Source organism: Sceloporus occidentalis, unplaced genomic scaffold (genome assembly GCF_023333645.1).
Source record: "Sceloporus occidentalis isolate IW3139 unplaced genomic scaffold, rSceOcc1.0.p SCAF_5, whole genome shotgun sequence".
Taxonomy (NCBI): Eukaryota; Metazoa; Chordata; class Lepidosauria; order Squamata; family Phrynosomatidae; genus Sceloporus; species Sceloporus occidentalis.
The window spans coordinates 110915324-110926439 of NW_028316985.1; positions in this window are offsets into that span (position 1 = coordinate 110915324).

The window sequence follows — 11116 nt, forward strand, 5'->3', positions numbered from 1 at the left end:
TCCTGTAGAAACCTAGGATTTGTAGTTTTACAGAGTCTTTAGCCTTGGGTACCACAACAAACTACACTACAGGATGGAGCCACAGCAGTTAAAGTGGTGTCAAACTGCATTATTTCTACAGTATAGATGCACTCTAAGAAGGGGGAAGAGGCAAAATTATGCTTATGCTAATTTAGAGGAAATTATTATTATTATTATTATTATTATTATTATTATTATTATTATTATTTGTATGCTTTGGTGTCAGGGACTTTTCCTTCAGAAAAATAACCTGACATAGCTAGAGTTACACACAAATACCTCTTCCTCCCTGGCATGTAGAAATTTAAGGCCTCCTAATAGCAAGAAGTCTGGAAGAAGTTTGTAGAAGGTCAGTTTTGACACTTACTCTGGGAAGATAATTTAAGCCTCTCCTCAGGAATGTTAGTTGAATGGAAAGTTGCCCTTAGTGCAAAGACATAGCAGAATTAGCTGTCCTGAGAGGATAGTGACTAGGAGGAACCACAGATCCAGAGCTTCCTAAGAGCATTTTATGGATTTATTCCATGTGACAGAATAGTAGCTCTTTCAGGGCAAATTTACGTGTGACAGTTCATGATCTAGGGATGACTGACTTATGGTTTTGCTGCTGTGCAATGCAGTAACAAAAGCACCATTGGAACTGGAATACAACCTTGTAGCAAAGCTTGTAGCCTATTTGGTAATTTCTAGCTTTGTTTTTGGCATCTGAAATATATTTAGATTAAATCAATTATAACCCCATGGATGTCATTTTAATAATCACTTGGTGTCTCTAAAAGTACTGTATTCATTGCAATAGCACTCAGCTGAATTGCAGTGCATTATCTTCCTCTACACAGTTATTAGCTTGTTAGAATTTTATGAGTATTCACTGACCATCTTCAAATAGGCACGGCATATATAGTCTCTCACTGATTTATGAGTTCTGTGTAGCTTTTGGACTCTGCATTTAAATTTCCCCTTTAGAGCTGTGCAGCTGCTTATAAAAAGTGAAATGAAAATGAAAATAAAGAACTCTCACCTTAACTGCATTCAAGCCAAAGAACTCTAGAACAGATAGTTGTTGCTTAAAACAAAATTGGGATGGCACTGACAATATGTTAGATCCTCAGTCAGTACAGGCTATTTGCATAGTGAAGTAAGTCCACATTGTTTTGTGAGTTTAAAGTTGCATGTGGTTTGAAATTATTTCAGTCTGCACTGTGCACAGGAGGAGGCAGGCTAGCTATGAATTAACTGTATGCCTTTAATGAGAGTCATTCCTGGATCCAACTTCAGCCAAATGTAAAATGGTGTAGCTTAGTTAAGAAGGTTGTGTTTAAAGCCTAGCTTAATAAATATCTTTAGTTGTTCTATGAACAAAATTGACCTTAAATTTCACAGAATGTCATACCCCAAATGACACATATATAGTGATTAAGATCAGGACAGTTATTCCAAGGATGCTTGCCTGACTGCTTGTTTCTCTTCTTTCCTCCTTTCCTCTTCTGTCTCTCCCTCCCTCTCCTCAGATGAGATCATAGGAGTTTGTGTGGTTCTCCTCAGTCTCTTTACAACAACCCTGTAATAGTTCAGATTCCAGGTCAACCAATATGTTTCTTGACTAAGGAGATTATCGCATAAATATCCATAATGTTCCGATTGCATCCCAGAAATGTTCAGTAAACGAATGGTATGGGAACAGGTGTTACCACATTTGACACGTAATAGTAAATATTAATAATAAATAAATATTTATATCTTCCTGCCTCTCCCAGGTGGATCAAGGCAGGATTACAACCTAGTATAAATATACGATTACAATCTAGTCAATGAAACATATAACAATTAAACAGTTTAAGCATTAAAAACACATTATCAAAAGCAACAGTGGGAGTAATAGTGTGCTGTTAACATGATGACAATGAATACTATCGTACACCCTTGCTGTTCTAGCAACAATGACACTCAGGTCATTCAAAACATGTCCCTTTTTTCTGCATGTGTACTGTTGCTGTGGGGTTCTAGTACTGTACACACACACACACACACACACACACACACACACACACCAATGCATACATTGTTTTTTGTCATTAACATGGTGGGATAATGGTTATATATTTTTTAAAAAAATTAAAACAATGGGAAAAGTAAAATTACTTGTGTCATCCTCTTTGTGTCACCACCAGAAGAAGAGTAGAGTTTGGGGATGTTCTAGGATGGGCGGGGAGGAGGTCCTGACCAATCAGAACACAAAGACAGATTGAGCCTGTTAAGATTATCACACACATATCACCTGGAATAGCCTGAAAGCCATCGTGTCAACTATGAATGGAATTTTCCCATTTTTGACCAGGAATGGGAGGAAGCCAGACTAGGTGCAGGAGGAGTACTGAATGAGAAAGGAGAATGTGCAATAACATTTGTTCTGTTCAGGTTACATCCTGTGCTTAGCCCATTAGGAAAATGCTCTGCAATAATCTCCAATGTTGGTCTAGAAGTTTGGATTGGATGGTCCTTGTGGTCTCTTCCAACTCTTTGATCCTATGATTCCTCCAAACATATCTCTCAAGTACATCATCATAATACTACACTAATTGTTATAGTAAGGTGGGGTGGACAATTCACACATGTCCGGGGTAAATTTCACCAAAGTCCAAGAGCATATCAAGAAGTACATCCAGGAACCACTACTGTAATCTTTCTAACGGTTTTGTTTCAAATCAAAATCTATGACACATTCTCTACTAGTATTCCCAGAATCCTCAGGAAATGCTTCTATGAAAGTGATTGTTACCAGAAAAAAGAAATGTGTGTCATGTACATTTTGATTGCAGGTTCAGGAGTACTTTGGGGAAAAAGGTCTATTGTGTCTTGTTTTTATCTGATCCATCAATTCATTCATTCAGTGTGTGTCCTGCCTTCCCAGATGGAACCCCAAGTGTCTCACAATATGCATAAAATGTAAATGAATTAAAATGGGTAGCTAAGCTGAGGAAGAAGCATAGTCAAAGTCAGATCTGTGGTCATGTGAATGCACAGAAGACTGTTACTTTCCACTGAAGTGGTACCTATTTATCTACTTGCACTTGTACATGCTTTTGAGCTGCTAGGTTGGCAGAAGCTGGGACTGGTAATAGGAGGTCACTCCATCGTGTGGTGCTTGTGCCTCGACTGGCCAACCTTGCTATCATCAGTGTCTTAACACTGAGCCACGAGCAGGTAGCATGAGGTCTTTTTGTGCCTGCCTGGTTCACCCACTCAGGCTTGGAAAGTAGATCTAGCACAGCAATGAATCCTCTTTTAGTCCCTTATGGAATGAGACATTCACAAGGAAAAGTGATTAGTGAGAGAACTTGACACTCATCCTTAACCATTGGCATTTACTTAAAAGAAAAGTGTTGTGGTAGAAGGAGAAGTGTTTATTTACTACAAACTTCATGGTAGGTTACCCAATCCACACTGCAGAGCATCCACTGTAAGGCCTAAAACATATGGGCCAAAAAGGAGTACATCTGGACCGTGCTAGCGGCATCCACATCAGGACCACAGTGGCTCCCAGTCCCAATCTAAGCTGCTGCCACAGTCCTGAACTGGGCCACCAGAAGAAACGGATTGTATCCAATCTTTCTTGACCTAGTTCTTCTTCTTTAGTACAGCATTCATTCAGGGTGCATTTGGGGCATGTTTTATGGAAATGACACACCCCTCATGTGGCCTGAAGCTGCATCTTTTTGCTTGTGTGTTTTGGGGATAAGTAAAGATAAAATAACCTGTGGTAGGTCATTTGATGTCTATCAGAGTTGCTTGCTCTTAAGCTTAATCTCTGATGTTTTGTCCCCACATTATAGGTTTCAAGGCTCAAGTGGGGTATTAACTTATGACTCTCTAAAAATCATTGTCCTCAAGAGGGAATCATAGGTTCAGAGCTGGGAAAATGAAAAATTAGGATTTCTCACTTTTGATTGTGTGTTTGGTGGTCTTAATACACTCAGACAACCTATCGGGAGGGAAATTTAGCTACTGCAAGACTCACATTGATCAGAGAGAACAAAGACACCAATATCCCCCGCCCCCCTCAAAGTTCTGGTTCTGCAATGCAACATTGCTGATTGTGCAAAAAGGCAAAATGTTTTGCAATCCCTCCCCCCCAAAACCCCAATCATTTGCAGAAATTGCTGTAGTTGACTTTCAAGCCTCCCAGGGCAGGGACTGGGGTGATGGGTATTCTCCCTCCCTGCCCTGCAAGGCTTGATTTTCAATCCCTTGCAGGGCAGGGATTGGAAGGGGTGCTGGGTCCTCATGGCATGTGGCATGGAGGTGGATGGGGCACTGCTCACCAGGTGTCACCCACCCTTCGGTGATGTCACCTGGTGTGGCGCACACACCCCACACCCCCTAGTGACACTACTGTATGTAGAGGGAAATCATAGAATCATGGAATTATAGAGTTGGAAGAGACCACAAGGGCCATCCAGTCCAACTCCCTGCCATGCAGAAAATTTAAATCAAAGCATCCCCGACAGATGGCCATCCTGCCTCTGTTTGAAGACCTCTAAGGAAGGAGTTGAATCAAAAACTCATAATCTTATTCAGTGTGGAAAACGCTTTTCAAAATTTGCATTGTTACATGTAAGAAAGTAGCTAATCTTTCTACAACTTTCCAAAGCCCACTTGTGCCAGAGCTTCCCCTTGTTTGTATTTGCCTTCCATTACAAAAGCCAATATAGTTGTCCATGAGTGGTCCTCAAGTTGTGGATGTTTGTACTGGCTGTTGAAAATGAAAGCTAGTTCAAATGCACAGTATTTATGTGCATACTATGTTTCATTAAGAGCTTAGGTCCAACAACTTTGCATGGGAATGGATTGATTGGTTAAGTTTCACTTTCTTTACATTCAATTTTTTAATCATATTTATTTCTGAATATGAACAAATTAGTGAATGTTAGTAAATTGTTATGAAAAATGAGCTAACTTATCTAAGACATTACCCATGGTTATCCTGTGTGACTGTAATCCCCGTGGCTTCATTATGAGCAAACCACTATACTTGGTCATTGAATCATCTTCCATTTGTATTGCTACAAGCAAGTTAAACTTGTCCTGTTTTCTTGAAATAAAGCTAAAACAGCATGTGAAACAGTTTTTCCCCTTGCAATTTTTAATGAGAATTTCTCACAAATTGCAAGGCAGCCATGACGTTTGGATGTGACAAATGACCTCAATAACTATTGAACATAACAATGCAACTGCTGTATAAGTTGAATCCTGCTGCATTGAAGTGCCACATACTATGCAGATATGGGACAAGCACTCTGAATAGAATGCATTTTATTTATGAATCGAGCGTGTGCTAATTTTTCCCTCTTGTTAGCAGAAGTATCCTTAACTCCAGTGTTGCAGCCTATAATTGATCTGCCTTTGGTTAAGCTTCTGGAAGCAGTACAAGTCAAAACCCAAGAGAGCTTTTCACTACAATGAAAGATATTTTTTGTTTCCACAGTGTGTTAGCCAAGAGTGCTTCCCCTATTCTTTCCAAGTGAAAATACAATTCTAAAGCACATTTTACATTTTTCCTTTTCTTCTTTTCCTACTGCTGCTGCTTTTAATTATTTATTTTTGTTACTGATCTGGATTAAAATATATGAAACCTTCTTGTGCTCCAAAGAGTTTTCAGGGACATTAACATTGTATTTGTGTGCTGCCTTAATTATATTTCTGTCTACTGGGAGCAAAAAGTTCATTACTTTTTATTGATTAGTAAATAAAAAAGCTGTTCACTAAACTCCAGTTACTCAGCCAGAGGAAAAGGGGGAAAAAAATCTCAGCACAATTTCCTCCTGATCGCCTTCCTTCTTTAAGACCCAAGAATGAGCGTTTTTGTTTGCTTTCATATTAAGTCATCTTGCTGTTGTGTGTCTTCTGATTTATGTCTGACTTAGTTGACCCTAAAGTGAAACTATCACCAGATTTTCTTCATTAGATCTGTTCAGAAGAGGGTTGCCTTTGCCTTCCTCCGAAGCTGACAGTGTGTGACTCACCCAATGGGTTTCCATGGCTGATTGGGTATTCGAACCCCAGTCTCCAGAGTCATAGCCCAATGCTCAAACCTCTACACTATGCTGACTCTAATAGTAAATCTTAGATGACAAAACCTGTCTCATTCATTTCTTATCCCCACTCCAGATGATCTCAGTAAGCACAAGCAAATAACAGAAATGTCTCAAGATGTTTTTCTACTTGAGAGAAAGTATAACGTGATACTGCCCTCCTATTCTGTGTATACAGATTGACCACAGTAGCAGATGCATTTTGTTTTAGCAATGCTGAGAGGGGTCACAGCATCACACCTGAGGAAAAGCAAACTGGCTTTAATATGTACAATTTAGTCTGCATTGCACCCACAACTCTGCTCTTCAGCATCCCACTGATGCTGACCTTCACCAGTATCTGGCATCTGAAGCAGCCATTTCACTCTTCTTAATGAGAGAAATGGCCTCGTAGTGTAGCTTATTAGTTCAAAGGCAATTTCACATGTTTGTTAAGTTTTAAATCTTAAATTTCCATCATAAACCTCTAAAATTTAACCATAGATGAACATCTACAGGGATTATGGATGTGAGAAGTAAACCTGGGAACAAACTGTCAATGACCTCTTCAAAACAGTGCCAAAAAATTAACTTGCATGATCCAGGAAGTCATCAATGCATGTCTGAGAAATCTGTGGCTCAGCTATAGGGAAAGGGTGAGAATTCAAAGGAGGGGTGCTTCAGTTCTTCTTAGCAAAAAGCCAATTTAACAACAACAACAAAAAAAATTCCCTCAGGAAGCACCTTGCAGTTTAAATCATGCTAAATCGATTCCTCGCTGTGCTTTAGAAGTCAAATCCAAAAGGTCCCTTGTTCCCACTATCCAAACGATTTTTTTATTCTTACCCCAATGGAATCAGTTCATTTTGTGGAATATTCCTCGTTCCCACTAGGTGCCCCTCTTCGAAATACATGTCAATAAAAAATGATATAAGCCAGTGCGGGGGGGGGGGGGCATATAACACACACACACACACACACACCTTTCCCCTTCACATCTGTCTCTCTCTCACACACACACACTTTTCTCCCCTCACATTCCTCCCCTCACATAACATATGGCAGCGGGCTCTGGACGCTGGTGGTCCCTGATGCCTCTGGCTGATGCATGGCAAGCCTCAGAGAATGGGTGGAGCTCCTCAACTCCGGGCTGTTCCCTAACACCTCTAGCCAAAGCACAGCAAGGCTTGCCACTGCGCCCCTTACCCAGGACACTGGCCTGCTATATGGAGGTGCCGGGGCTGCGTTCTGCATGGAGATTGTTGTTTGTTGTGGAAAAAAAGGAGGAGGAGGAGAGGAAGGTGAGGCAAACCACTAGGTTTTTTAAAAAATTGGTCGTGAAATGGATAGAACAATTTCGCAATTTAGCAGTTGTGAAATCACTCTATCAATTGATCGATCAATATTTTTTAAGCAAAAAGGCAACACTGGGTGTGTGTGACATCTCCCACCCCTCTGCCATTTGTCCCTCCCACTCCAAATGATGAAATTCTAATCTAGTTGAACCCACTGAAGAATCGGTTAAAAAAAAAAAAGACCGGCAAAGAACTGCTCTTTGAATAATGTGGGTTATTTCCTTTGCCTCACATCATTACAATTGCAGCCAATCACACCAGGATCAGAAACAGTTTCAAATGGGGACAAGGGTCATATAATTCGCTTGCCAATTAGTTTTTTTTTTTTCCATCATGGGAATGAGCCCTTTGATTCTGCTTGTACCTGATTCCTTATACTCATAAAAATTTAAATAAAAATCATTTAGCTAATCATTAAGCTAAAGAATTTAATTTAGTTTCATTTGCATTAAAAGGGTGACATATCAGTATTGTGTTTTTGTTAAAATGTTGTTTAAATTTAAATATAATGTCTACATTAAAAGCTATGCTAGAATGAAGCTGAAAAATTCCACACTTGAGAAAGAAGGACGCATGCATGCATTTTTGAAAACCCTATTTTCACCCATCCATCAAAACTCTTCTCTTGTGTTCTCTTTCTCCCACCCTTTTAATTCCATCTCCTTTGCATCACCACTTTATTTTTAGCTGGTTCCCTTGTGGAAAAAGAAAAAGTCTCAGGGTTGAGAGTTTATAATTCAATATCTTGGGACAGATTAGGAGTTTCTGTGCAATGTCTGGTACAGAATACAAGAGGATATGAACAAGATCACTGCCTTCCAAGATCACTGCCCTTATGAGTAGCTAGATTAAATCTTCTAACCTTGGGAGTAACTCAGTCATCATAAAGCTAATCATGAACTAAAATAAATGGTTTGGATTTGTGACATAGACACTGCAAGTCTCCAACAATCAAAAGTGAACAAAAAGTAAGAAGTAATTCTGTATTAATTCCTTTATTGCATGTCTTGTTTATCTCTCTATTCTCCTTTGGTCAGTGTGATCTGGGCAAAAAAAATCACTTCTTGTCTTCTCCTTCTCTCTCCTAAAGGTTAAGAATTAGGTTTATGATTCTCTTGCTGTCTTGCTCTTATGTCAAAGAAGGATGCAGGCATCAGAATCTGTTTCAGACTCCCTTGCCCCTCTTACATTCAGTTATGGGGGCCAGCTTTTAGGGACTTCTATCAAAGTATAGGTTTTTCTGTTGACTATTTTCTTAGATATTAGATAGATTCTTTGCAACAATAAAGTAAGTCTTGTTTTTCACCTTACCAGGGTATCCTGTTTATAACCAGAAGCTCAGAAATACTGGAGCATGCTGCTGCTCTGCTCAATAAAAATTACCAAATAATTTAAATTCCAACAGTTACATCTCCAGCACCTGGTCCAAGTTCATTAATTAATGAATTAATATCACAATTCTGGGATTAAGCTAATGATAAAATTCCAACTTAATTCAATCACTTTAGTTAAAAACAAATTCTATGAAGTGTCCGCTTTATGTTAGAAAATTTCCAAGTCAATGATAGCTTAAATGATTTTGATTGATTAGACCTTATGACTATTCCACTTGCACTAAAAGCAAGGAACTCATCTAGGGGAAAGTGGTGGGCCATTTTCCACAGGGCCTTTCTTTTTACTCAGCCAACAGAAGGAAAGCACACTGTTGTCAGAAAGACTTCCAGCATCTTTCTTTCCTGTAGACAAGGGCAGTGCAAAATGTTACAGTACCTAATGCAGTAGCACAAAATGAAAAATAGTAAGTGAATGGGGGAATGGGGGCAAATTCTGCTAGAACAGGACTTCACAAACTGAAAGTGAACTGCAACAGTGATTCTCACAAACACATCATAGACCTTTCCACAGTAACTGAATAAGATACAGGAACGTCTGAACAGCATCAGGAAACTGAACAGGAAAAGCAGGAACTTAAAGCAACATCTATACCAATATGTGCTACTGGTTATCATCATCACCATTGTCATTGTTGTTGTTGTTGTTATTTAGATTGGTTTGATGTGTATGTGTCTTGTTATTCTTTTAAACTGATGTATGTTTTAACTGACTTTGTGTTCTTAACTGATGCATATTTCTTGATCTGTTGTTTCCCATCTCGATCCAAAGAAAGAGGTGGATAAGAAATGAATAGTAGTAGTAATAGTAATACGGATGAGTGAATCTGCTCCTGTGTAGATGTGTGTCGACAGCAAGAGAGTATTTAAAGTCATGAACAGAAAAAAGTAATACAAGTGGTAACCTATTAGGAATGCTTTTCTGCTCATCCACAATCTGATTTACCCATTAGCTGCTCATTTTGTTTCTCCAAGTTCACCTTGTTAGTTGTATGTTGTGGTTAAGATTCTTTAGTAATTTAATTTTATGGTTGCTGCTAATTGGTTATCCAATAAGTAAATAGCTATCTTCTCTTCACAATGTCCATTCCAGATCTAACTAACTTGCAAGCTAAATTTATAAAGCTAGCACATGAACGGGCATTAGCTCTCTTTTTCCTGAATGGAATTGCAACTACATACTTCAACACTATCTGGACCTTAAATGTTACTGGATTGTTTTCACTATTGTATAATAGAAGTATCTTGTTCTTCCACATTCTTAAGAACATGTTTGTGACAAATTTAGCACTTTATACTCATTCTCATTCGAAAGGTCACAGCTGACTGCTTGGAAGATATGTCAGCCTAGAGATGAAGACTGAATTTGTTTGTCTGCAGCGCACTGACTTCTTTTCCTCAGTTAAATGTGTGTGTCTCTTAAGGAAAATATTTGGCTATCTTGAGCATTGATTAGCTACACTAAAACACTATAGTAATAAAATAATTTTTAAAATGCTCATGGAAGTTAGGTATTTCAGCAGACAGTAGTCATGGTACTCCAGTGTATGAAGACTATATCTCTGAATAAATGTGCTGGAAGACAAATAAAAGTCATTCCGATCATGCATTTCTTCTGAACTTCTGAGGAATGAGGCAACATCTGAATATTTTATGGTTCAATTGAATTCCTTGTGCTATCTGATAACTGATGAACAATTTACTAAAATACTATCCTGTCATTGTTTGTGATGGTTTGGTAAGGTGCATCAGAATATAGGCCATCAGCTTTCTTTTCAGGCTATGTTCCTTAGTAGGGAAGAGAAATAGGGTGGAGGGTGGTTCTAGTGTTATTGTTGTACCTGTTAAAGTCAGCTTTAACTTATGGAGAGATTTTTTTTTCCAAAAAAAGGCATGCCATTGCTTTTCTAAACTGCTGAAAGGCTGTGAAATGCCCATGATCACTCACTGGCTGAACTGCATGGCTGAACAGTGATGTGAAACCTGGTGTTCTGTAGTCATAGTTCGACATGAAAACCACTACACCACACTGGCTCTCGCTAACCTAAACCCACTGCTCTACAATGTTACTACTTCTACACTAATGACAGTAGTTATAGTTATGCTAGTTGTGGAAAGGCCACTTCCAGCCTCTTTGGATGCACAAATCATTTAAAGAGCATACCTCCAAAGTGACCCATAGCAGATTTATTTTGGCCTGTATGTACGGGCCCTAAAGGGCACATTCACCTCTGCTCTTTTGCATGCACATTTTTTGGGTTTCTTTAAGAACAATATT